This window comes from Carettochelys insculpta, chromosome 2 (assembly GCF_033958435.1).
Source record: "Carettochelys insculpta isolate YL-2023 chromosome 2, ASM3395843v1, whole genome shotgun sequence".
In the NCBI taxonomy this organism is placed as follows: domain Eukaryota; kingdom Metazoa; phylum Chordata; order Testudines; family Carettochelyidae; genus Carettochelys; species Carettochelys insculpta.
Genome location: NC_134138.1, coordinates 60,363,798 through 60,389,244, shown reverse-complemented (window position 1 = coordinate 60,389,244; position 25,447 = coordinate 60,363,798). Strand labels below are relative to the sequence as shown.

General features: G+C 43.3%; 1 protein-coding gene across 3 annotated transcripts in view; it reads left to right on the top strand.

Moving 5' to 3' along the window:
- Nucleotides 1-25,447, top strand: part of ZFHX4 (zinc finger homeobox 4) — a 201,375-nt gene that overhangs the window by 282 nt on the left and 175,646 nt on the right. For 2 of the 3 annotated variants that reach the window (XM_074987061.1, XM_074987059.1), the window contains exon 1: nucleotides 7,030-7,359. The exons of the other annotated variant lie outside the window; for it this stretch is intronic. The gene's annotated coding sequence lies outside the window, so the exon portion shown is untranslated. Of the gene's footprint in view, nucleotides 1-7,029; nucleotides 7,360-25,447 lie in introns of those variants that run through there. 3 annotated transcript variants of the gene reach the window in all.

Here is a 25,447-nt window from a genome sequence, read left to right as displayed (position 1 = left end):
TTGGGGGAGAGCTGAGGCCAGGGGATCGGCGAGCAGGAACTTGAAAGGGGGTGAAGAGACTCGGAGGAGAAGAAGAGGGGAAGATGCAAGTGCGGAGGAAAATAAGCAAACTTACTGGACAGACGGAAGGAAACAGCCACAGCAGAGGGGGGAAGAGAGGAAGAGTGGGGCAGAAGGAAGGGCGGGACTGGGGGAAGTGAGGACGGGGGGAGGGGAGGGAGGGTGAGGAAGAGAATGAATGAAGAGCAGCAAACCGGGGGAGGGGTGTGATGAGGGAGGGAAGTGGGGAGAGAGGGGAGGAGGTACGACGGAGTCCCCAAGACTGGAGAAGGTGAAGCAGCGAGCGAGAGGGAGAGAGCTCAGCTCAGTCGGAGGGTGAGGTGAGACGCGCAGAGCTCATCGACCAGCCCGCTGGAGTCACTGTTCAACCCGAGTCCCCCACACACGCCTCACTAACTACTTTACAGCCACTTTCATTGATTTTCTTTATCAAATAAACATAAGACCCGTTACAGCAACACTTCCTCTCGCCGCAGTCAGAATGCCACCAGCCCTGCCTGATTGCTGCCTTTCCCCGGACCGCACTTTCTCCCTCACACTCGGTCGCCTCCTGTCACCTCCCTGCTCTCAGCTAGCCGTGCTGGCGGACTCCTTCGCTAACCTGGAAGGTGCCCTCCAGCCTAGGTAAATAGGTGAGCTCGTAAAATAAAGGTCCCTCCAGCAAGTCCGGAGCGCAACCGCTAGTTTGCTCCATCAGTGTCAGCAGGGGCTGGTTCATTTGCATATTGTTTTTCCTAATTAGCGGTAACTTCATTGAAAGGCAACGTTTTGCCCTGGACGCTGACTCTTAGATAAGGCAGGAAAATTAACGCAACTTGAGCAGTTGCACCTAAACCGGCAGTCTGGCTAAACGCTGCAGGTTTTAAAACTCAATTTCATTTAAAAATGCCCCCCCCCCGGCTTTAAAAGTAGCCCCCTTCCAGAGCTGCGTTTGAACCAGGTTCTTCCATATATGTCAAAGGGCTGTTGAATTATTCATTATTATAATTACTATCATCATTGTCATTATCCCTTTCCATGTGGAAATAATTTTATTATCGTAATTTGATACCTGAAGAATTTCCTGTTAGTCGTTTGATAATCATTTTTTCGACTGCAAAGAAAAAGTTTTGTTTATAAATGAGAGAGAAATCTTTTAAATGCTTTTATGTTTGCTATAGATTTCCGTTTATCTAATCGATCGGAATGCCAATAAATCGATTAAAGGTTTAGTGTTTTACAAACAACCATTTTGTGCTTTTTGATTTTACGTTCAGAAGCATTTTAATGAAGCTAATGCTTCTCCTGAACGCTGCTTCCTACTCGAAACCTAATAGTCCATCTTTTTTTATTATTTACAATTGCAATTTAAAGTGCCTCTAATGAGAAGAATAAACACAAATAAAAGAAGGAACTATTCTGTTAAAATTGCTTCGTGCCTGTGGTCCATATATTTAGAAGAAGCCCTTAAAAATCACGGTGAATTATATGCGATCATACAGTGATTGCGGAATATTAAATTAAACTTAGATAAATCCGCATTGAAGGAGGCAGCACCCAATCCTGAATTTATTTCCCATTTTCTATAACAGCATCACTGCGCTCCTCTCTTTGCAATGACAATGTGCCAAATCTAGGCATTTTGAAAACATTTTCCATATGCTTTAACTGGAGACTGATAGACAAAGAAGAAAAGAAGATGGTCTATTTTCTCCTGAGGTATATTTCCTTTAACTCTATCTCCAAGCTTTTCTGGTCTTCATCGTTTTTAAACAGAACTTTGAGAATCAGTAGACATTTGAGGGTTGGTTTTTTTTTTTTTTTTCCTTTTACATTTTTCCCTCTAACGCGTAATCAGTTCCTGTACTCTGGAGTTTCAGTTACGCCTTAATGCAGGACTATAGAACTATCCTGTCTGTACCTTGACGGACAACATTTTGGGGAGAAGGCATTGATTCATTTAGCTTTCGCTTGCTGCTTTTTGCAATTAAAGATGGTTTTAATTATACTTTTTGTAAGTCAGATCAGATGTGCTGCTTGCTTGCTGGAGGGATTTTTTTTTTCCTTTTAACGGTGCTTGTAATTTATGTGTAGGGGTTTTTTTGCGGACAGCACAGAGGTGGTGGCTTTTATTTAGCTGTAAAATCCACACGTTTGCTTTGAAAACTTGGCTCCTTGGGCGAAAATAACTTTTCCTGGTTGCTTTCTAATCACTGTGGGTCGCAGAGGTAGTTTAGCCTATTGTCTGCAAAACAAAGATTCCTGTTTTATTTGCCGTGAGGATTGCTGGAATTAGGTTTAAATATTTCATAATGTTCTTGTCTGCGCAATAAGATCGGCCGTTGAATTTCTCTCTTTTTGTATTTCTTTCTACCGGGATCGTTTTAATTTTGAAATCCCTTCTTCCACCGCCCCCCCCCCCCCTTTTCAGGATGGACTATACAATTTTTCTCTTGGATATAGCACTGCTGGAAAGAGGCTCTTGGGCTTTCGTGGCGGGGGGGTGAGGGGTGGTAAAAGGTCGTTTTCCTCGATTTGCATAAGGTGTCTGTGAAGTTGGTGAATTGCTTTTGTTTGGGGCTAGTCCCGACTGTTTTTGTTTATAAACACTGGGGTGGTTGCCGGGAGGGGAGGCAGGTCAGAGCACTGTCAGAGCGCTGACCTCTGAAAGCCCAGAGGGCGCCCGGCTCCTTCGCCCTCTCCCGTCTCTCTCCCTCTCTCTTTTCCTTTCCGAGCCCATCCAAGGCCAGGAGCTCAGCTCGGGGCGGTTAATCTCCGCGATCCTTCCAAGAAAGGAGCTGGAAAAGGGCCGTCCAGGCTCCGGAGGAAACGCCGACCACTGCCCGAGATTTGGGTGGCTTTGATAGTCACGTCCCGGTGCGAGCTCCGGCCAAAATAACAACAACAAGAACCAGCAAAAGCCAATCAGGAGCCGCACTCCTTAGCACACAAAGTCTCCCCGAGACGCCTGTCCTGTTGGGATCTGATTGGTTTTAAGTCCCTGCCTCCAGACGCACTTTGGAGAGCAGAAGGTAGCGCTCCACGCTAGGCGATGGGAAGCGGGCTGGGGCGGGGGGAGCTGTGCAAGCCGGGATGTTCCTCTTGTTCCGTCTCTTTTTTCGGACCGAACTGTAACTTTCTAGTAACTTTATTTTTTTCCCACCCCGCCTCCCTGTATCCTAGAACGCGCCGGGGCTGCGCTATGTCCAAGTGACCGCTCGCCCGGCGCCCAGGGTGCCTGCCGGGTCCTCGCTTTGCCGCAGGGTCAGCTCCAGCTCCCCGAACCGGCCCGGCCGAGGCGGGAGGGCGTTGGGGAAAGAAGTTGCCGAGTTAAAGACCGGCCCCCAGCCCGTGTTAGTTAACACGCTGCTGCCTCGCTCCCGGGAGGGGTAGAGACAACAGACCAGGAAGGGAAACGGGGATCTGCCGGTGTCCCTGGCTCAGGGGCAGGGTCTGTCACCCTGAAAGCTGGTGACACCTCGATTCAAACTGGGCTCCTCCACGGGCTTAGGGAGCGCCGGCGAAAGACACGGATCCTCTTTCCCTGGGGCTGGGGGCCCTTCAGTGGGGAATTAAGTCAGGTTATTAAGGGCGGGGGGAGGCTGAGATGATGCAGAGCCTCGTGCCCTTGTGTGTCCGCGGTGCAGGGTGTGTGTGTGTGTGTGTGAGAGGGAGAGAGAGGAATGAGCCTGGCCAAGGGACCTGCTCTCCCAGCGTGTCGGTAGGGCTGGCGCGTCTTTGGGGACTAAAGCCCGGCCAGTGCCCAGGCCGCTCCCCCGCCAGACCCGCCTCACCCGGGCCAAGAAGTTTCTGCGGGGGCCGAGGCTCCGGGAGGGGGCGGGTGACGGCTTTTTCCCCTTTGCAATGTAACGTCACTACCACAGCGCTTGTGGTTTCAACCTGAGGCTTTAAAAAGCCCCAGGACAAGCCCAACGTGTAGCGGCGCCGGGAGGAGCGGGCTGGGGGCGGGGGTCCGCGGAGAGCAGAGGAGCAGGGCTGAGAGGTTAGGCAGGAGCCTGGGGGACATCAGCTGAGTCGGGGCGGCGGGGGGGGCGGGAGAGAGGGAGTCTCGCGGCCACGGCCGAGCAGCTGGGAGCTGGCTGCAAGCAGCGCCAGCAGCAGCAGCCGGCCAGTCCACGGGTCCAACTCCCTTCCTCCCCGACCACGCCGAGCTGCGCTAGGATCCCAGCCCCCAAACCTGCCGCTGCCTTGCGGGATTAACCTTCTCCGGTTTTCCCTAACTACGCGGCGACCCCCGGGTCTCTTCCAAAGCGGCCACATCTCGTAGTGCCTCCCACCCCGCCAGCCTCTGTTTTACGGGGGGCAGAGAGTCCCAGGGGCGCTCTCACCCCTGAGGAAGGCCAGGCAGCAGTGGCGGATGCAAACCTGTCGTCTTGGACTCCCCTTTCACCGTCCCCTGCCTGCACCCCCCCTCTTTGTTCCCTGAGCTATGACTCGGGGGCGCTGGAAAGAGCCGTAGCCCCCGCCAGGAAGAGATACAGGGGGAGAAAATCAGCAGCCAAAAAGAATGACTTGAGCGATCTGACGTTTGGTGTTTTGACATTAATGACATTAATGATATTGATGTTTCACCAGGAAAAAAAAAGCACTAGGAAGGGAGGGGGGAGGGGCCTTCAAAACTAAATTATCTTCCTTCCCTTCTTCTTCTGTGACATTAAGTCTGCGTGTTTCGCCACTTGAATTTGAAATAGATGTATTGTTCTCAGGTGTTCCTTCACCGGGCTGTGTTTAATTGTCTCCAGTCACAGGAAATGCTTTACCACCCTTCAGACGCGCACTTGAATGGACAAAGCGCCGGTCTGACTCAGAGTCCCGATTAGTCTATCCTTTAAGCCGAAAAAGTCCCCTTTCCACCGTATCATCGCAATCTGCTCTTGTACCCTTTGTTTGCATCTCTGTTTTGCTCTCTCTCTGCAAACACGGATCGTGGCGTCCTTTAAAAGCCTCAGACACAGGCAGCTTTTGCTTTCCGGGCTCTGCAAGCATCTACATACGTTTACATATGTGGTTTCCTTTCACTGATGAGCTGATGTAATCCTTAGGCAAGGTTTGCAAAGAAATAAAGTTTCTCTCGAGGACGCGAACGTGCCCCTGGCTTTTCATGAAGTTCCAGTAGCGGAGATTTTGCCGAAGTTTAAAGTAGGGATTCCCTGGATATAGGTAGTTTTCTTTCCGTCCCCGTTATAGTAGCAGTTCCCGGTGTTTTGGATAACTGTACTAAGATCACTGTACTTCCAGGCTGGTGACTTCCCCTCCCCCCATCCCAGACCAATTTCTCTCCCAAACTGTCAGGACCTTCGCTACGACCTTAAACATCTGCTTCCAGCAGCTGGCTTCCCTTGACACTGGCCTATGCCTGCTCTTTTAGGGCTGCCCTCCTTCAGCATCAGGTGGGGATTTTCCCGTTAGTCCTAGTTCCAGAATGTGCAAAATGTTTACCTGGGATAAAAAGGTTTCTGGCCCAAAAAGCTGCATATTTATATCTCCTGCTTTTGTGGGAATTGGGATAAATCTTACTATTGCTATTAGGCGCTTAAGGCCTAAGATGAAGGTTTGGTATGTATCACCAACTTCAAAGGCAGGTCAGCTCTAAGGTTATAGTTCACCTGTGCAAGGTCCTTTGGTATTGTAAATATCCTCTCCATGCAACTGTTAGGTGGTGTTCTTTTCTGGTACACCCATTTCTGGAATAATATTATTAAAAAGCTGCATGTGTCCTGCGGTGCATTGGCATGTTCTTTGAATAGTCATTTTTAAAATCTTCAGCAGAGGATATTTAAAAGTATGTCTATTCCAAGTTTTAGTTAATTATATTTTAATGAAAGTGTCACTCATATTCACAGCTGTAGCATTAAGTTAAAATAATTAGATTTTCAAATTAGAAACAATCTCCTTCAATCCCACAGAGGGCAATATTAGTAGTAGACTCCCAGTTACAATTATATTTACGTTTTCCACCTATTTTTCATCAGGTAGATTTGTACCGGTACCTCAGGTAGATTTTCATCAGGTAGATTTGTACCGGTACCTCAGGTAGATTTTTTCCAAGAAAGGACGATGCCTGATAAAATAACTTAGGTGACCAAATATTAATAAAATATCAATAATTGACGTAAAGTTAGGTCATGGTACCTACTATACTATACACCTACTGTATACAGTGATATTCTTTTTCTAGACTGGTATTTACTTCGTTGAGGGAAGACTGTTTACTGTTGATAGTTTGTAGTCCATTTGCCATTGCTTTCTGTCTTGCTGATTTCCTTAACCAGTTACATCGTGGATGCCAAACACACTGTGTGTGTAGGTTTTTGGGCGTAAAACTCTCCGCGTGTAAATAAATAAATGCGTTCCTATCTGGCTATACAGAGATATTTCCGATCTTCGCCACTCTATCTTTTCTCTGACTTGAGCATTCTACTGTCATTATTCCATTCGTGGCATATTTCTTCTTAAATCCCTATTTAGAAAAACACATAAAAACAAGCAAAAAAAAAACCGACCCACCACCCTCAGCGGTGCAATAATTAATTGGCACCCGTTTCTTTTAAATTCCTGAGCAGTTAAAAGAGCAAGACCTCTCCCCCTTCTCTCTCTTTTTTTTTTTTTAATTTTCCCCTGCCATCTACTTTGTGTGGATGGGTGGATGTGTCTGCGTTACTAATGAAGTTTGCAGACTTGTGTTTGTGTCCATAAGCTCCTTTCCTGCTGCCCCCTTCTTTTTTCTGGCCGGGTTGCGCGGCTCCCGCCGCCCCTACGAGCCCCCAGCAGCCGCGGCAGCTCCAGCTTCTCCAAGTCCGGGGCTGCGCGTCATTTGCAGTCTGGAGAATGTTGATCACCTCACTAATTACACCTCTCTCTCTCTCTCTCCTCTCCTCTCCCTCTCTCTCTCTCGCTCATTCCCAGAGTGCATATCGGGAATAGACACACAAAGACATGCGCACTCAACTTAATCAGCCATTTTTTTAAACAGGGCTAAAACGATAATAATTAGCAGAATAAAGACATATCGGATTTTCATTTCCTTTCCTCCTTTTCCCAACCCCTTCACAACCAAACAGCGAGACCGCGGTCGGCACATGCTTTAACAACTCCCGGACCCCAAAGGACTGCTCCATGCCCCCCACTTCTTGCTCAGTCATTTTTATTTCCACCCAATAAAGTTGGAGGATTATTTTTTTTTTATTTTTTTAATGAACCTTCTCTCGTTTACTTGGATGTGATCAGCTGTTAAGTAAATAAAGCAAAACAAAAAAAAAGAGGCGAAGATCCAGTAGGAACTGCGAGGGGAAATGGAAAGTAAGTTTTTTCTTTAACTTTTATTGAGTAGTTTGTGTTAAATTTAGGTCGAGTATCGATTATCTTTCCAGGCTGATCTTGCACAATCTTTGATATTTCGCTCTCGCTCGCTCGCTCGCTCTCTCTCCCTCTCGCTGCCTCTTTCTCTCTCGCTCACATACACACACTCACACTCACATCCCCAGATCCCTTGTATCTCTCCCTCTCTCGCCCCCCTTTTTTCCTCCTCTTTCCCCATTTTTAGGTACAATATTTGCTCTCGTTTGGGGGAGGAAGGGCTGCTTTCTCTTTCGCTCGCTGGCTTTTATTTTGGATTCCGGGGGGCTTGCATTTTTCGGGCTCTAACTTTTGGATTCGGTGGAGGATTCGGCACGTTTTGCAGAAGAGGCTTTTCCTCTCTCTTTCTCTCCCTCTTTTTCCTCACTCCCTTCCCCCCCCCCCCGATTTTGCCTTTTCAGGGAGCTGGGGGAAAAACCTGTCCGCTTAGAAAAGACCTTACGGCTGCCAGAAGTCCTCGCCTGCCGGCCCCCCTAACCCTTTACCCCGTCCCCTTCTTCCATAGCTTCATCCCCCCAAAGTTTGAGAGGCACCGGGGAGCAGAGTCCCCGTTTTTTCTGCCAACTCTCGCTTGGGAGGGGGCTAGCTCTCAGCAGGACGGAGGGGACCCGGTCCGGGTGTGCGCTTGTGGGTGTTGTTGGGGGGCGCGGGGTGCTGTCTTGGCAGGTAGGTCCCCCAGCAGCGGCAGCAGCTGTGAGCTCCTCTCTCCCTGGCAGCAGCAGGAAGAAGCAGCGCCCGTTAGCAGCGCGCTGCTGCCTGTGTGTCAGTTTCCACTGCGCTGCCCCGGGAGCCCGGCTGGCTAGAGGGGATGTGCTGACAGTCGCTGCCTGGAGCAGGCTGGATGCCGGAGCAGCTCGCCAGGAGCTAGTGGCATCGCTGCTGTGGGGCTCTGGGGCTGCCTTAAGCCCCCCACCCCCCGCCCCACCTTCCCGGCCAAGGCTTGCAGGGGCAATCGGCCTGCGCGGAGCCGGGGGAAGATGCTGTGAGATACAAGCAGAGATAAAGCCGCACAGCCCCTGCTCTGGCTCCCTGCGCCGGGGATCAAGTGCATCCCCGCCGAGCCAGCGGCTCGCGCCAGCCGCTCCCGGCTTCCCCCTTCTGCGTTGGATGCAATTCCTGGTACAATGGCAATAAACTTTCCCCCCAGCCGGTGCCAACTTACAGCCGCTCTCCTCCCCGCCTGCCCCCCCTCCAGCCCCCCAGCAGCGGCGGCGAGCGCACGGCTCGGTAGCTCCTTTGTTACCTGCCAGGCGGCCGGCCGGGGGTCTCTCCTCGGCTGCTCGGGGGCACTGGGTCCAGCCGAGAGAGGAGGCGCCTCAGTCGGTTCCAGTGAGTTTCACCTCCGCGCCGTCCCGAGGAGGCTTTCGCTCCCGTTCAGTCACACACCCTCCTCCTCCTCCTCCTCTTCCTCCTCAGGTACCGAGGCACAGATCGCACGCAGAGCACCCCCCCCCCAGCCCGCCCCCCAAAAACCACCACCCCGCGAGCCCCGCCGAAAGACCACTTGCCGGGCTGAAGATGGTGGATTTACACCGAGCCAGACACAGGCAGGTTCCCCCAGGAAGTCTGACCATCCTCCTCCTTTCTGCCAGTGGCGTTTCCTCTGCTCCGTTTCGGGCTCCTGGGCTCTTTTTTTTAAAGCCCGGTTCCGTGTTTTGAACCAAGGACCCTGTAGTTGGCCAAAGGAGAGAGAGGGCGAGAGAACGAGGAAGACACACAGAGGGTTGTTGGTGGCGGTGGTTTGTTGTTGTTGTTTTTTTTTTTGTTCTGCTTTTTGTTTGGGTTTTTTTTTAATTGTGTTCCCCTGGATTTTCAGTGGCTCGATCCCTAGGAGCGGTGGTGGAGCGGTTAAAGATCATATGTAGCGTTATATTTTTAGTGTGGTGGTGGATGGATGGCAGAGGTAGTGAGCAGCCTTTGCAGCCCTGCCTGTTGTTGGTTAGGTTGAGGCAGAGACTTGGCTGCGATTGGGACACGACTGTGACATGGGCATCGATCGCTTCCATTGAGAGAGCAAGGCAAAAACACAGCCTGGGTATGTAACACTCTGAGTGCCATCAACACTTGTTTTACTTTATATTTACTGGCAAAACTGACAGAAGAAGCCGAGGGGGTTTTCTTGCTAAGGAGGCATCCAAACAATTGGATGGGAAGCTGCACAAAGAAGATTGTAAAAATAAACGGTGGGGAGGGGGGTCCTTAATCATTATTACTCCACTTTCTGGTTAACTAACTGTGTTGAAGTAGTTTCTTTTTTTTTTCTTCTTCTTTTCCTGGTCTGGGGGAGCCTACTAAACTGAATGAAACAACACTAATGAAAAAACGTGCCCCCCCCACCAATCAGCCTTGAGGGAATATCCTGCTAGTTTTCCAGGTTTGCGGTTGCCACTGGCAGGAAGGCACACAAAAATAAAAGATGGCTAGCCAGCTGTTTTAACCTTTTGCACCTGGCTTCTATGCTAGGCTCACCAGGATTATTCAGTTATTCTTGCTATCTGTGTTTGAATATTTATACTATAGGATCTGGAGATCCACACACTGCACTGTAGCATCTATTTATCCTCTGGCCATTGGCTTTTGGATTTCTTCAACATAAACATGTGTTCAATAGTTTTCATTTTTATCGTAATGAACATATAGGCTCAGTGAAATATAGGGGGGAGTCGTAAATCTGCAAAAGTGAAACCTACCCAAGGAACAAAGAAAGGTCAGGTAAACCATCTGTGTAAGTCACAGTAATAGTACCTGCTGTTGGTCTATGCAGTGATACTGGTTTATTATTCTCTAAAATGCAACTTATCGGTCAACCCATTTAAAACTAAAGGAAGCCACTCCAGATAACATATGACATGGCTTGCATCTTTCAGAATAAGGGCATATTTTTATTCTTCGATTTTTGTATTAGTTTGGGTTTATTTTTAAAAGATGCTGCACCAGGAAAGAGTGTATAAAGGGGGATGAGAAAAAAAATCACTGTTTAATATTGCAGAATTTACTACTTCCATTCTGACCATGAGCCTAAATTTACACAATGAAATTTGATTATCTCTAATAACAATATTAGATCCTGCCCTGGATGGATGAGAATTGAGGTGGTTTTGTTGATTGCAAGGGTTTAATGTTGCATTTCAGAATCTGATGTGGTTTAGCCTCCCTTCCATTAACTGGAAAACCCCTGAGGTTTTACAATTATTTCTTAAAGATAATACATTTAAGATTGCATTGGTAGGCTGAAGAAAAGTCATAAAGGCAAGAAGGGAAGCCCTTAATAACTCTTGAGATTCAGACATGTTCAGCAGTTAGATTGGCTCTGACTTCACCAAGGGTCGACAATGTGTCATTTCCATGAAGCCAAATTGCCCTCTGCCTATATGATATTAATGTGCAAATCAATATTTCAGGGATTAAATTTCCCTTCTTCATTTTTTATGGTTTCTACCTCAATAAGTCTCAAGTCTATTAGAAGAGGCTGGATGATTTAAAATCTTTCACTGCAGAATGACTTGTCGTAGCCTTGTTTCACAGACCATTTTTGGATTTTCGTTATAAAAGACCAAAGGCATTCCAGAGAAGTTGATAGTCAATGTAGGGACATGCTCAGTATTGTAAAGCCCTTGTTCGATTAAGAGCTAAAAGGTATTGAAAATATAATATATATGTTTATATAATATATATACAGTCTGTTGCTTTAAAAATATTGTGTTAATCACCTATTGATTTATTTCAAAATCAATTGAAGCTCCTTTTTTATTAGTGATTTGTTCAGCATTCTTCAGCTTTGTTGTTAATTTTCTTAAACGTCATGCATGATTTAATTTGCTGTGAGAACGCGTTTGGGGTTTTGGTTTAAGAATATTTAAAAACCTACATTTTTGCCTATTTTATCTAAGTGGTGTGAAGAATCTAATGTAGTTATAAGAACCAGTGTTGTTTTCTTTCTTTCTTTTTTTATTTAGGGTTCAGCATTATTTGCATGAAGCAAAGGGGCCTTTTATGATTTTTAAATAGATGTTTGTCATCAGTGTCTACTAGGAATGTCCTTTTGAATATTCACAATCAGTTAAAAATTAAAATGGAGATATCTGATCTGGAAGGAAACAATACATGACAGAAAATTTAGGTCAAAATATGAGGCTGTGACTTTATCACATAATCTTGGGAAGGCCCTACTGCCTATCATTCGGTGTTGTTTTATAGTCTTAGACCATCTGGACCAAGTTCCGCACAGCTGCATGAATTTCATATGTGATAGAACATTTTTTCCATTCAGTGTGAAATGTTCCTTCCTAAAAACGTACACCAGACTCGCTTAATTTAGTCTGCTAAAAGAAATGCACATGAAAAAGGACAAAAGGCTCTTTAATCTCTGCAAGATGTTTGTTTTTCTTCAAGATTCCTGTCTATTTGAGTTTGAAAAGTCATGTTTATTGAGGAGATGATTCTGAGGTGTGACATTAAAATAATATATGATTTTTGTGCTAGTTTCTGCTCTTCTCGTTAATTTGCAGAACAACTTTTTATGCCTGTCAAAACAGAGCGTTAATCTATTCTTATTTACAATTAATCTCAATAAAATTAATCTTAACTATGCCTTAGTCAGTGGCTTAAAATATCTAATTATATTCAATTAACTGCTGTCATAGTAATTAACATTGCTTAATTGCCTCTGCATATATTTATGTAGAGCTCATTAGTTATGGCTTGCTCTTTTTTTCTTTTGCTCATTCCTATTTTTGTTGCTGTCAGAGCGCTGACATCAAACCTATTCCAGGTTTTGACAATTCTGATCTTTAAGGGTCTGACTATGCCAGGGAGGACAAATGATTTTGTAGCATTTTATTTGGGTAAATAATAATGCTTTCATATGCAAAGACATACTAGTGCTGGTCTTTAAAGAACCTCCCCTATTCTCCAACCCCTCTGGCCCATGCCCCAGTTCAGACAAAAATATTTTTTAGCCTTGTTGATAGAAATATGAGATGCCAGGTTAAGCTTTGTGTTTATAAATGAAGAGCTTTTCTGCATCTGCCTTGGGGCTGTACCCACAAGGCAGAGCCTTCCTGCTCCAAAAATCATTCAAAGGGTTAAAGACTTGGCCAGGGTTCAAACTGAAAAGCGCCCAGGGAAAGTGCATGTGAATACGTACAAGTTTCATGTAATTAGTGCTTAATTATATTAACATATGCAAATTGTCAATTTAGGAGCTTGTTGAGCTGGCAAAGATCAGCCAGGCACAATTGCTGTATTGTTCTGAAACAATAATGGATTTCAAGTTGGATTGTGGAAACACATAACTAGCTATCTAATTTAACTCATACCATGGTGAAATTTCATTAGTCTCCATGGAGACTGGTTTAATTGTGCTGACTAATGTTCTGGACTGCAGAATGTCCTAAAAAGAAAGCGTTGTTTGCCTAATCCACTTTACAATGACACTTGTTTGTACATGTTTCCCTTGTGTGAGAATTTGCATATGCAAATAAATAGTTTCTCTGCATCATTTGTCATGGCTGTTCATTACCCATGAAGAGGACATTGTTACTAGGCTGTTACTGAGTCTCCCAAGACAGGATAGTGTCAACCAGTCCAGCCACATTCTTTCATAATTTGTTTCTGATTAATAGACCAGAGTGAGGCTCATTCTATTCAGGCCTCTGCAAAGGGAAGGTCAGTCCTGTCACTGAAAAGAGTTTCCGCAGCAACTGAAGTTTTTCTTTCCTTCCCCTTCCCCCACCTTTTCTTTAGCTAACGTAATCATATTTAAAATAATGTGTTCTTGCTCTGAGAAATACCTCCACTAATAATCTCTAGTTTCCTAAAGCAAAAGAGAAGAAAATAAAAGAGATTCTAGTATTGGAATATTAATCCTGTTTTTGACAGAAAGGTAAACTGATATAATTGCTTTTCAGTCGAAGGAATGGGGGTTTATACAAGTGTGAAAGCATCGGAAAAGGATTAGCATTTTTTTGCATAATGAAAAGCTCTGTTGAATAGGGCACTGAATGGTTGACTGAATGACTAAGATGAAAGGAAGATGAAAATGCAGGCTCCTCTTTCTTTATGCCTATGCTCAGCTCTCCCTAAAGTTATGTTTGTCCAAGACTTTAGAAAACAAGCAGAAGCTCAGATTTCAGCAACTTTGTAAGATACCCTGAGTTTCCATCATCATGTGAAGTAATATGTATGATAATAGTGCAGCTAGAGGATGATAAACACAGGTTTGTATGTAGAAGAGTTCCAGGAACATGACAGGCTAACCAAATATTGACTATTGGGTATCAAGGATTCTCAGTACTTTGCTTGGGGGGAGGGGTAGTGGGAGGAGGGGAGTTATTTTAAAAGTTTCCAGTGGAAATTATGCATCTGCTCAGAATGATAGTCTAATCAAGTTTGCTAGTCTTGAAAGGAGAATTTAGTTAATATCCATTTTAATTAATGAACAATTGCTCTTTGGCAAAAGTTATGAAGCAGTGGTTAAGTGGTCTATAAGCCTTTATGGGGAAAAATACTCTCCTACTCAGTACTTAACATGAAAAAAATCTGATTTAAATATAAATTAGCATATGCACATTATGAATAGTATTTTGGCACGATTGCGGCAATATATCTGAACTTTTTTTAAGACACTTACAGTAGGTTCCCAGATCACCAAAGGCCTGACCCTATTCTCATTCAAAGTTCCAGAGAAAACCCCCATTGATTTTAAAGAGAGTAGGATAAGGCCTTATGTTAGGGCTGTAACTGGTTAGCTGTTGACAATGTGATCAGTGCTCCTAGTTATAGTCTCTCAACAGTAATTAGTGCAGTTAAAATACCTTCAGGTTTGAGCCAGTTTTGAAAGTGGGAATTAGTTCTTTTTGCACATGTGTAAATCAACTGCTGTAGAGATGATTATTTATATATATGCATTTAAATCATTATGAACATAGTGGCACCATATAAAAGTGTCGGTAGACTCTGCCATATATTATCTTTGTTTGTTTACTCCTGTTAGTTTGCAGAACTTACTTTTGTACATGCTTGCTAGTTCAGTAGTGCACTTGGCTGGATAATATTTAAACAGCTAGATGCATGTTTAAGAGTTCAGAAGTAAAAGTGGGTGAATAAAGTAAGGCTGCCAACTCAGTCTGGCCTTATTTGCAGCCAGAAGTGTTTGTTGTTCATTAGGTCGCAATGATTCCTTACTTTTTTGACAAAGCTGGAGAAATTCTATATGGTTTTGGAGACTTTTGGAGCTGACTTTATGAATTTCCATAAAACCTCTGTTAAACGAAGAAGAAATCTACATAAAGGGTGTTCTTTCAAACTGAGACAAGCTTTTTGATGTATTTCCATAAGAAAAATGTGTTAATTTAAAAAATAAATTAATTTGTATTTTAAAATACTGTTAACCAAGCACCATGTGTTGTAACTGGCAATTTTCCAACCACTGTAGAACTGGATAACACATGGATTAATGGCAATTTATGCGATGTCTACTTTCTTACTGAATGGGTAGAAACCCAGAGTATTTCAGATCTAGACTTCTAAAATCTATTAATCTCAGCAAGAAGCAAAGTAGAATATGTTTATGTAAACATATGTGAGAAATTAAGAGAGACACTTATTTATTGTAAACTGTTCAAGGTTCATCCTTAAGGAGAGAAAATTTATTGTGGTATTTATATTTTTAATAGCCAGATACAGCAGTCTTTCAGAGCGAAGTCCTGCAGTTCTTAACTCAGGCAAAATTGCTCCTTTTTTGCTCAAGTCTTGGTCTTTAATATAGAGATTCTGTAGTTCTTTTCTTGTTTAATAGTTATCCTTTAGTGCTGCTGTAGCAGCACTCACATTCATAATTCCTGTTTTTTCAGAGTTCAAAGTGTGGCTACAAAAATTTGCATCAGGCTGAAATTTTGAATACGAAGTCCTGTCTAGGATTGACTTTTTTTCGTTTTAAACAATTTTTAAAGGAACAGTTTAACCAAGTTTTATGAGTGAAATAAAAGTTTACCATTTTAAGACACTCTTTTATATGTTCACATTACTCAAAGCCACCTTTAAGTTTCAAAAATGACATTTAGAAAGTTATTTGTCTATAATGTAGTGTATTTGCTTTTGGTAATTTTGAGAACAAGTTTAAACCTACTTGGAAATTGCAAAATTTTGTAGTCAGAGTTAAGGCATGTTTGAGGCTGTCAAGCTGATCTGATAGGCTGTACCGGCCCCTAAGTGAGTATTCTAGTTTTCTTGGTCAATAGTTCATGAGGTAAAGATTCTGCGTACAAGACAGACCACGGGATCTCTGAAAACATACATTTGACATACAGACTTTTATGAGGCTGCAGTGCAAATAATGCACATACTGTGCAATGTAACACACACATCTAAAGATGTATTTTAATAGGCAAATACTGTGCCTTTAAAACAAAGATGTAGGCTATGGTTACACTATCGAGTTTTGAGACAAAACCCCGGTTTTGTCAACAAAACAGGTGGAATGTCCCCACACAGAATACGTCTTGTTGACCGTTTGTGGCCAAAACTCAGCACTTTCACTGGCAGCATTCTGCCTCTCAGCCATGAGGCATAACACTGCTGTTGACAGATTCTGTCAACAAAAAAAGCTGTGTGGGTGCTCTGTGGGGTCTTCTCTCAGCAGACAGGGCATACAGAACAGTGGGTGGCCCTGTCTGCTGTGCTTCTGAGGGCCGGTTTTGTTGAGAGAGCAACCGGGCTGTCCAGTCGCTGGGTTGACAGAGCAGATTGCTCTTTCGATTGGCTTTTGTGTGTGGCTGCATTTTGTCGACAGAAGTTTTGTTGGGTAATCCCTTCCGACAGTAACTTCTGTTGACAGATCATTGTCGTGTAACTGTAGCCATAAAGTGTCTGTATTGATTCATGCCTAACTCATCTGAAATAAACAAAAATCAAGTGTCCAATTCTCCTTACTCACAGCAATGTAAATCAAAAATAATTCAAGTGGAATTACACTTGTGTAAAACAGTGGTGTGTAAATGAGAGCATCAGGCCTCTAATCTTCAGTCATAAATACGTTAAATCCTATATAAAAGATGTTGTATTTTTGAAAAGATGTTTTAGCAGATCATTTTGTGTGTGTGAGGATGCAACACATAGGCCGTGTCTACACGTGCACGCTACTTCGAAGTAGTGGCGCCAACTTCGAAATAGCGCCCATCACGGCTACACGTGTTGGGCGCTATTTCGAAGTTGAAATCGACGTTAGGCGGCGAGACGTCGAAGTCGCTAACCTCATGAGGGGATGGGAATAGCGCCCTACTTCGAAGTTGAACGTCGAAGTAGGGCATGTGTAGCCGATCCGCGTCCCACAACATCGAAATAGCGGGGTCCGCCGTGGCGGCCATCAGCTGAGGGGTTGAGAGACACTCTCTCTCCCCAGCCCCTGTGGGGCTCTATGGTCACCGTGTGCAGCAGCCCTTAGCCCAGGGCTTCTGGCTGCTGCTGCGGCAGCTGGGGATCCATGCTGCGTGCACAGGGTCTGCAACCAGTTGTCGGCTCTGTGGATCTTGTGTTGTTTAGTGCAACTGTGTCTGGGAGGGGCCCTTTAAGGGAGCGGCTTGCTGTTGAGTCCGCCCTGTGACCCTGTCTGCAGCTGTTCCTGGCACCCTTATTTCGATGTGTGCTACTTTGGCGTGTAGACGTTCCCTCGCAGTGCCTATTTCGATGTGGTGCTGCCCAACGTCGACGTTCAACGTCGATGTTGCCAGCCCTGGAGGACGTGTAGACGTTATTCAGCTATTTCGATGTAGCGTGCACGTGTAGACGTAGCCATAAAGTGATAAGCTCGAGTAATAGGAGAGGTTTTGTGGGAAGGCCCCTGTTAGTGGTTGATTCTTCTTAGCAACTAGACAATAGCAGGATTATTAATCTGGAAGTAAGGCCTGCTCTTTCTAATTTGACGCTGAGGCTTTCTCATAGTGAACCTCTACTAATCTCAGGTCCCCTGTCACTAGCAGTTTCCCACAATAGGACATATGGATGAAATAAATGGGGTTAGTCCAGATTTACAACATTTGCTATGGGTTTACCCTGTCAGCCCAGAATCTTCCCCAGTTTAAGAAAACAAGACCACACTTCATCCTGCCTCTCACTTGGAGAGAAAAGCTTTCATTGTGTTGGACCTCAAAGCAACTTTTCCAAAGAGACAAAAAGGCTCTTCAGGCTTCCCAAGTTTTATACTAAGGCCTGGTCTATGCTATCATGGGCCATCAATCCAAGTTACGCAACTTCAGCTACATGAATAATATAGCTGAACTCAGTGTGCTTAGATCTGCTTACCATGGTGTCTTCATTGCAGTGACTCAATCACAGGTGCTCTCCTGTAGTTTCCATCTTTCCTTCTCCTTCTGGTGGAGTTGATGGAGGAGTGCTCGATGGTTGATTTAGCTCATCTGTATAAGATGTAATAAATCGATTCCCGCTGGAATGATCACTGATCATTGATCTAGTGGGTAGTGCAAACATTCCCTGTGTGAGGCACCATAGTCAAACCCCTAAGTGTATTTTCTCCCTATTTTAGGCACATGGATGCTCGTTACCACTTTCAGATGCTAAGTGTCCCCATGAAACACAGCTCTTTGTAGCATCATGCTCTTCAAGAGTCCTCTCTCTCTCTCTCGCTGTGTAATGAGAAAATATTTGTTTAACAGGAAGAAAAATATTGATTTTGTTTGCTGTTTGAGATTGAGGGTATTCGTAAGAAAATGCTTTAGCATTTATGAAATAAAGTTAATGACTGACATTTTATATAGCAAATGTCACCCCCAAATCCCTAAAACTATTATAACTGATTGTAAGAAACCACTTCCTCCATCACAGAGACATAGCTGTGTCTGGGTCAGAAAGCGTCACATGGTACACAACCAGCAACACTCAATGATGCCACACAATGAATAGGGAAAGGAAGTTAAGAATGTTTTACCCACAAAACCAACTAGATCCTTGTAGGTAGGCAAAATGTAATTTTCCAGCGTGTAATCAGTAAGCAAATCAGTGCAAACATTCCAGGTCTGGTGGAAAGTGTCACTGAATAGTTGAAAGTCACAGGTGGTCAGGGCCTTGGATTTATATTTCTTCTGAAAACAGGGATCTGCTAGCATTATAGTAGCTTCTAGTTTGGAGTTAGGGCCTGATCCAAATCCCAATAATGTCAATGCAAAGAGAGACTCAGTGACATCTGTGGGCTTTTGGATCAGGCCCTTACGCTGAATCACTAACAACACTATGTTGTCCTTGGACATTTCCATGCAGATTGGGCCCAGCTGAGGTTAGTTTGTGAGCTCACAGCCCAAGATGGTATGGTTGCAACTTCTCTTGAATAGTACCACGACAAAAAGGAGTCCAAATGTCATTTTATAAATAGCTGTGACTGAGAGCATAACAATGGGTTCGCTATTTTAGAATAGATCGAATCTCATTAGAGGTGACATGTCCAAAATAAAGGCCAAGAAATCAAAGATTGCAGATTTAATTGCATGTTGAAACCCAGTCCTCAAAACAAGAATTCCTATGTATAACAGCTTGGGTCTGGTATATGTGGACATGATTTTTATATGTGCTGTAATACTTAGGTCTCAGCTATAATGGCATGAGTTAATGATAATGTGTTCAGAGTGGAGTTTTTGGGCTCAAACTTTGAATTTAGTGTCTTATGTTCTTTTTATTCACAACCTTAGGGTTATTTATTTAAAATAGTTTTTTAAGGATGTTTCAATTCATCTAAACAAATTTAATACCAGGAATTTGTAAATATTTCCTGTTTTGCTTCTTGCCATACAAACACAACATATAAGTTCTCAGTATTGCAGGTACTTGATAGAATTTAAACAAATGGAAAATATATTAGAAACCTTTTAGGTTCATTTAAAAATATGCCATTTAAACAAATGTGGAGCTGTTTAATGGTTTGTCTGGGAATTATTTAGGCTGACCGGTGTAATAATATTTTACTAGCTGTAATTTGTTTCTGAGGCAGAAAAGGGTGTTTTTAAAGTTGTGTGTTACTTTCAGGCTTGGCAATGAAATGGGTCAGCCCTGAATGTGCATTTCTAAGAAGGCAGGACAACACTCACCTAAAAGGTGAAGACTTGAGAAAAAAATGGGAGAGTCATTTCTTTCCTGAAAAGAAGCAGGGTGCAGATTAGGAACCATTAAGATTTGCCAGGAGTTTCTGGTCATAGAAGCCTGTTTAAGTGCTCACTGTCAACAAGGAAATCATGGGCAGCACTTAAAGTGGCTCACCTCTGATTTATTCATAAACCTCACACGAGTACTTGGCTTTGTTCTTGCGCTGGTAAGGGGGAACTGATGCCACTAAGAACAGGAATAAAGAGCTTCTTGCATGGTCCAAAAGTGAATAGCACTTTACCTCAAAGCATGACCTCCGTTCCCAAGATCTGTTGTATTACAGTTGACTCCATCTAGATGTGTGTGTATTCTCAGATGAATTGCTAAAAGAAGAGGTTACGACAAATATAGACTGTGTAAACCCTGTAGATTTCACAAGAACTACGCAACTGGAACTTAGATTCTAACTTAACAGGAAAATGGCAGTATTAATACTGGATTGAGGAGGTCCTCTTCAAAGAGCATTTAGTGTTAGTGTTAATGCATTTCAGAAAACTGTGACTCAAGTGAAAAATCTTTTTTGTGCACCACCATACTCTTTAAGATTTAAGAGATCTGAAAATGTGCATTGATGATGCAGAAAAATACATGAAGTAGTTCTGAGACCAAGAAATTGGCTTGCTTATTAGACATGTTTGATTGCTGTTGGTTTATTTATGTCTCTCTAAAAATGGCAAGTAGTTCTAGCAGTCCACCATGGGGGAAGGGACCTTTTGAAGACGGTCAACTGGCATGTTTGCACTAGGGCAGAGGTTGAGTACAGTTACTTAAATCCCCAGAGAAACATTTAGTTAATGCTGGTCTTTTTCTGATCCTGGCTGAGTCTGGTTTGCTTTCTGCTTTTAATGAAGTTTATGTGTTATTACTTTAGAGTTCAGATGGTTTTAAAACGTACTTGCATTTTCATAACAAATTAAACAAACGGAGTCATATTGGAAGATAGTGATGAGAGCTAATGATATGTCCTTAGATAAAGCAGTCCTCATGTGCAATCTCATCACAGCCATCAGCTCATTTGTCATGGCTGAAGTGAAAATGTCAGGACCAATGAGTGTATGAGTGCTGAAGGGGGCGAAAGGGCTTTTGGAGACACTTTTGTGCTGGGAGTGGGCCATAGCTTAGATTCAGCTCTAGGGGAATACTGGGATTAGCCAACTCTGTGCACAAATCCCTAGCAGAACAGAATTAGTTGGAAAAATTAGGTTTGTTAGGGAAAAAAAATTCTGCAGAATTGCTCGAGGCTGCCACCCAATAACTATGCAAAACAGTCAGGCTGTTTATTAAAATAATTTTAGTGATGTGAGTTTACACACATTCCAACACAAGCCATAATTGGCAGGCAGCGGTACAACAAAGCCAATTTTAATGAATTTTATGTGACTAATTCTATACAGTTTACATAGTATGAAATGATTTAAAAATCTGAACTAAAGGTTCTATGGAACCGACAGGAAAATCAAATTTTACTTTTTTACATTCAGTAAAAGTTATAAAAGAAAATGCATAAGAAGTAAATGTATCTTGTTAAATACCAGCCAGTGCTCAGGAAATTTTACAGAATCATAGAGTTAGAAGGGACTGTATGTGTTACACCATCTAATTCCTTGCCAAAATGGTCATACTCCCCTCAGTACCATTTCCTCACTCTGAATATTTAATTCACAGCACAGGAATATAGTAATTGGCATACTGGATCAGAATGAGGTCTGTTAGTATCTTGTCTCTGATGGGGCTGCCATCAGGTGCTTTAGAGGAAGGTGCAAGAAACCAGAGTAATCGGATGTGGGATAATTTGATGAACATAGAATCACAGAACACTAGAACTCGAAGGAATCTCGAGTGTTCAGGCCCCAGTCCTCATGGCAGGACCGAGTAACATAGAAGATCTCATCCTGGCCTCCTAGTAGATAGATAGAGATTGGTGTAAGCCCTGAAGAGATGAGTTTCAATACCACTTTCAGAATTCTTATTAACATTAGTTCTGATAACTCTGGATACTTCCTTTGTTCATGTAAGCGTCCAGACCTTTTTTGACTCTTACTCAGTTCTTAGTCTCAGTAATGTCCTGTAGCTATGAGTTCCACATATCCAGCATTGTATAAAAAACATTTCTTTCTATGTTTTGAATTTGACACCTTTGCATTTAATTGTCTGTCCCTTGGTTCTTATATTAGTGCAACCCCTTTTTCCATATGGGGTTCCCTCCTGTTTAACATATGGGACAGGCAACAGTGGCTGTGGCCTTCTGTCATCTCTTTGCAACCCCCAGGTTGAGAACACCTGGTTTAATTGAAATGAAGCTGTCACTTGCCAGGTCCCTCCCGCTCACTCCAAGGGAGGTGGCTCTGATGATCATGATCTTGTACCTTGCTGAGCTGGTAGGAGCCAGCCATTTTCCATTTATCTCTGAATTGGCTAACAGGCAGAATATGTTCAGGAACTGTCTGAACGTTGCATGTAGACACCAGTCCATCTGCCTGGTTTCTGGGTTCCTCAGAGAAATCATTGAAGGGGCTGGCCTAAAGGGAACATTTGACCCTTTTCCTACCATTTTGTCAGTCATGGAACAGTAATTGTCAGGCATTAGGGCTGTCTGCACTTCAAGGGACTCGAGATTCTTGCTGATTTGTATAGGGTTTAACAGACTGCTCATTTAGGGTTGAGAGAATTTTTTCCCTTATGTCATGGTAGTGGTGCTGTGAGTTTTTCATCTTTCTCTTATGTATTTGACCGGTGTCAGCAGTAAAGACTAGATGCTAGTGATCTACAGCTACCAAAATTGTTTGTGGTTACCATCAGCTTATCTGTGAGTGATCATGTTTCACAAAATCAAACTTTTCAGTCACTAACTGACTGATCATTCATTATCCTCAAAGGTAATCCACACAACACCTTTGAAAAGGAGCTTATGAACTTAAATTCATAATTCTGGTAGGAGCTAAAAAATCAGGTCTCTATAAAGGCAGAACCGTTTTATTCCGTGGGTGAGATTTTTAGTGATTGCACATGTGCAGAATTCACATGCCAGGCAGAATTTTTGTTCCTCTCTAGAAAATCCCTTCTGCTAAAGGTGCTGCGTTACACCTTTTGCCCAGGAGAGGCCACTGTGGCACCAAAACAGTTAGTAGCTGCTCCCAGGCAGGAACAGCAAGCTGTGGATGGTGGGTACAGAAGGGACTGAGTTCTTCATAGCAATCTAGCAATGGGGTTAGAGCAGGAGGCATGGGATGGCATGGGAGACAGACAGCATGGGACTGCTGGGTGTGTGTGTGTCAGAGATTGGACTTTGTAAGGTTTAGTAGGAGGGCAAACTAGGGTAGGGGCTGAGTGGGGTTCAAGGACACATGGGGACAGGAGGGAGGTCACATGGTGATGTAGGAGCACGATGGGAGGGAATGCTGATTGAATGTGGGCATAGGGACACATGGGGACAGAGGTTAGGAGTTCAGGGACAAATTGGCACAGGGCAGTTTGTCCTGACTGAATGAGAGAGGTTGGAGTCAGCCAGGGTGTGCAAGGGGAAGGTCCCCTAATAAATGCCCCCCAAAGAAAGAGACTGCTCCATATTTCTTCCACCCAGGCCCACCTAACCTTCAAGTTCACATGCAGGCATCTTCCTAGAAGTTGCTTTCCTCTCCTGCAGTTCTGGTTCCACCAACCATTTGTATTACTTTGGAGGGGTGCAGGAAATACATTTCTGTATCACAGTTTAAATGAATTATTACTCAAAGATCTGTATTATTATACCTAGTAGTATTTGTGAGAAACATTTCTTGAATCTTTTTGTTGTCTGCATTGTTACAGATATTTTGAAATAAGTTACCACAATAATTGGCACTGGTACAATTATTTAGAGCTGTTATGACACAATATTCAGAATTTTCCAGATTTTTAAAATAATGTGAGTAGGATTCTTATATTCGACTCAGAATCTGTCCTCACCCCCATTAAACATTTTGTAACCTACTGCCCTCCTTTGTCCTATGGCTGTAGAGGTGTTAATTACCCACTTCACTTTAAGTGGTTTCTTGTAATGTGTTAACCCCTTATGCTTAACAATCATGCCTCCTTGTATTCAGCTGTGGTACTCTGGGTTACCCTTTCCAGACCTGAAGAGCTTTGTGAAGCTTGTCTCTTCCACAATCGGAAGTTGGTCCAACAAGAGATGTTACTTCATGCACCTTGGTTCCATTGTGTCATGGTTGAGTTTGAGGCCTTGGCAGCAGAGTTGAGAGGTGGTGAAGACAGGCTTTGGCGTTTAATGTTTTTGGAGTTATTTACAAATACATTTCACAATTTTTAAATATATTCCACTGTGAGGGAAAGTGGTGGATCTGATTCTTAATCCTGTCCCCCCCCGCCACAAATTTTAAGCATAAATTTTGGAGCAGGCAAGGCTAAAACACATGCTGACTGCAGGAGGTGGAGGGAAATGGGTGTGCAGAAGAGCCTTAGGCTCTGGCTCAGATACCAGGTAAATTGTCTCACATAAACCTAGTCTTCCTTGGAGTGGGTTTGCAGCTAGCACATGAAATTCTGCTTTGTGGTTACAGGCTTCAGGCCTTCACAAAGATATGAGCGTGGCCCCAGGGACTAAAGATACCAGGTAACCTTGAGACTATTGTAGAAATTTGTAATAAAGTTGCAGCCACTGGCCTTTAAACCCCAAACACTTCTTTGCTTGTTTACGGGCGTCACTGTGAGTGGCGGCACCAAAGTAATTTATTTGATCTAACTAGTACTTATCTTTGTTAGAAGTAGTCTACAGATTTCTTCCATTTCATGTACAGTGAATTGTCCTCTTTCAGATAATGTACGTGCACAACCTTTTTTGTTTAATTCTATTGATTTCCAGTGTTAAAGTGAAATATCTGATACCTGGTTCCTGCCCTTTGAGTGTGCAGTCAATGAGGGGTGATTAGGTTCTCCCCTCCCCTCAAGAGCCCTTTGGCTGTTTTAAATGTATAATTATCATTGCATGTAATTTGATAGCTGCACTAATTGCTGCCAACCATTGTCTGTTTGCACTTAATGTTGAAACCTGATCAACATCCTGCTTTGGTTGATGTTTAGTGGTAAACTTTAATTAACTCTTATTGCATTGAAGAAGAGCTCAGCCTCAGTGCTAACTAATCATTTACCTTCATTATGTCCTGACAGCTCCACTTGTTCCTGGTACTAATAGATACACCAGTCAGTAAATAAACCTGCAAACCTTCATTCATGCCTTGAAGTTGTTCCACATTGATATTTTGTTGCTTAAAGTATACGATAACTGAGTAACGGTAATTATTTCAGTTTGTTTTGTATCTCTGGTTTTCCAGACACCAATCTCAAATTGCCTTTTTCATGCCAGACAATTTCATTTTAATAGTAACTGTAGATTTAAGATAACATTATTCCTTCAACATGGTTCCTATAGACATGCATCTTTTGAATCAATACAATTAAGCTTGTCTCCTGTTGGAATTCTTGTAATTATTTTTCCTGAAATACTTTTTCTGTAATGATATTGAAGTTAAAGTAATCAGGTTACTGGCAGATCATGTAAAATTCAACTCAGAATTGCTGGCTGCTTGATTTTAATTTGTCTGACATCAAGTTTGTTTGAAAAGGGATAATATGTGGTTAAACCAAGGAGCTTATAATTATGGTTGACATTTGTTTGTTTATAATGAAATCTAATTAAAGTTCATACATTTTAAAACACAAAAGTTAATTACTGAATTGCTCACTTATGCACAGCAGTCAAATTAACTTGCAGTGCAAAAAATGACAAAAGACTGCATAATAAAAATAAAATGCCCAGTTGATCTTGGATATCCACAACAAATTAGCCACTGTGTTATTCTAGAAATAAATCTGCCTTATTAGTGACTAAATG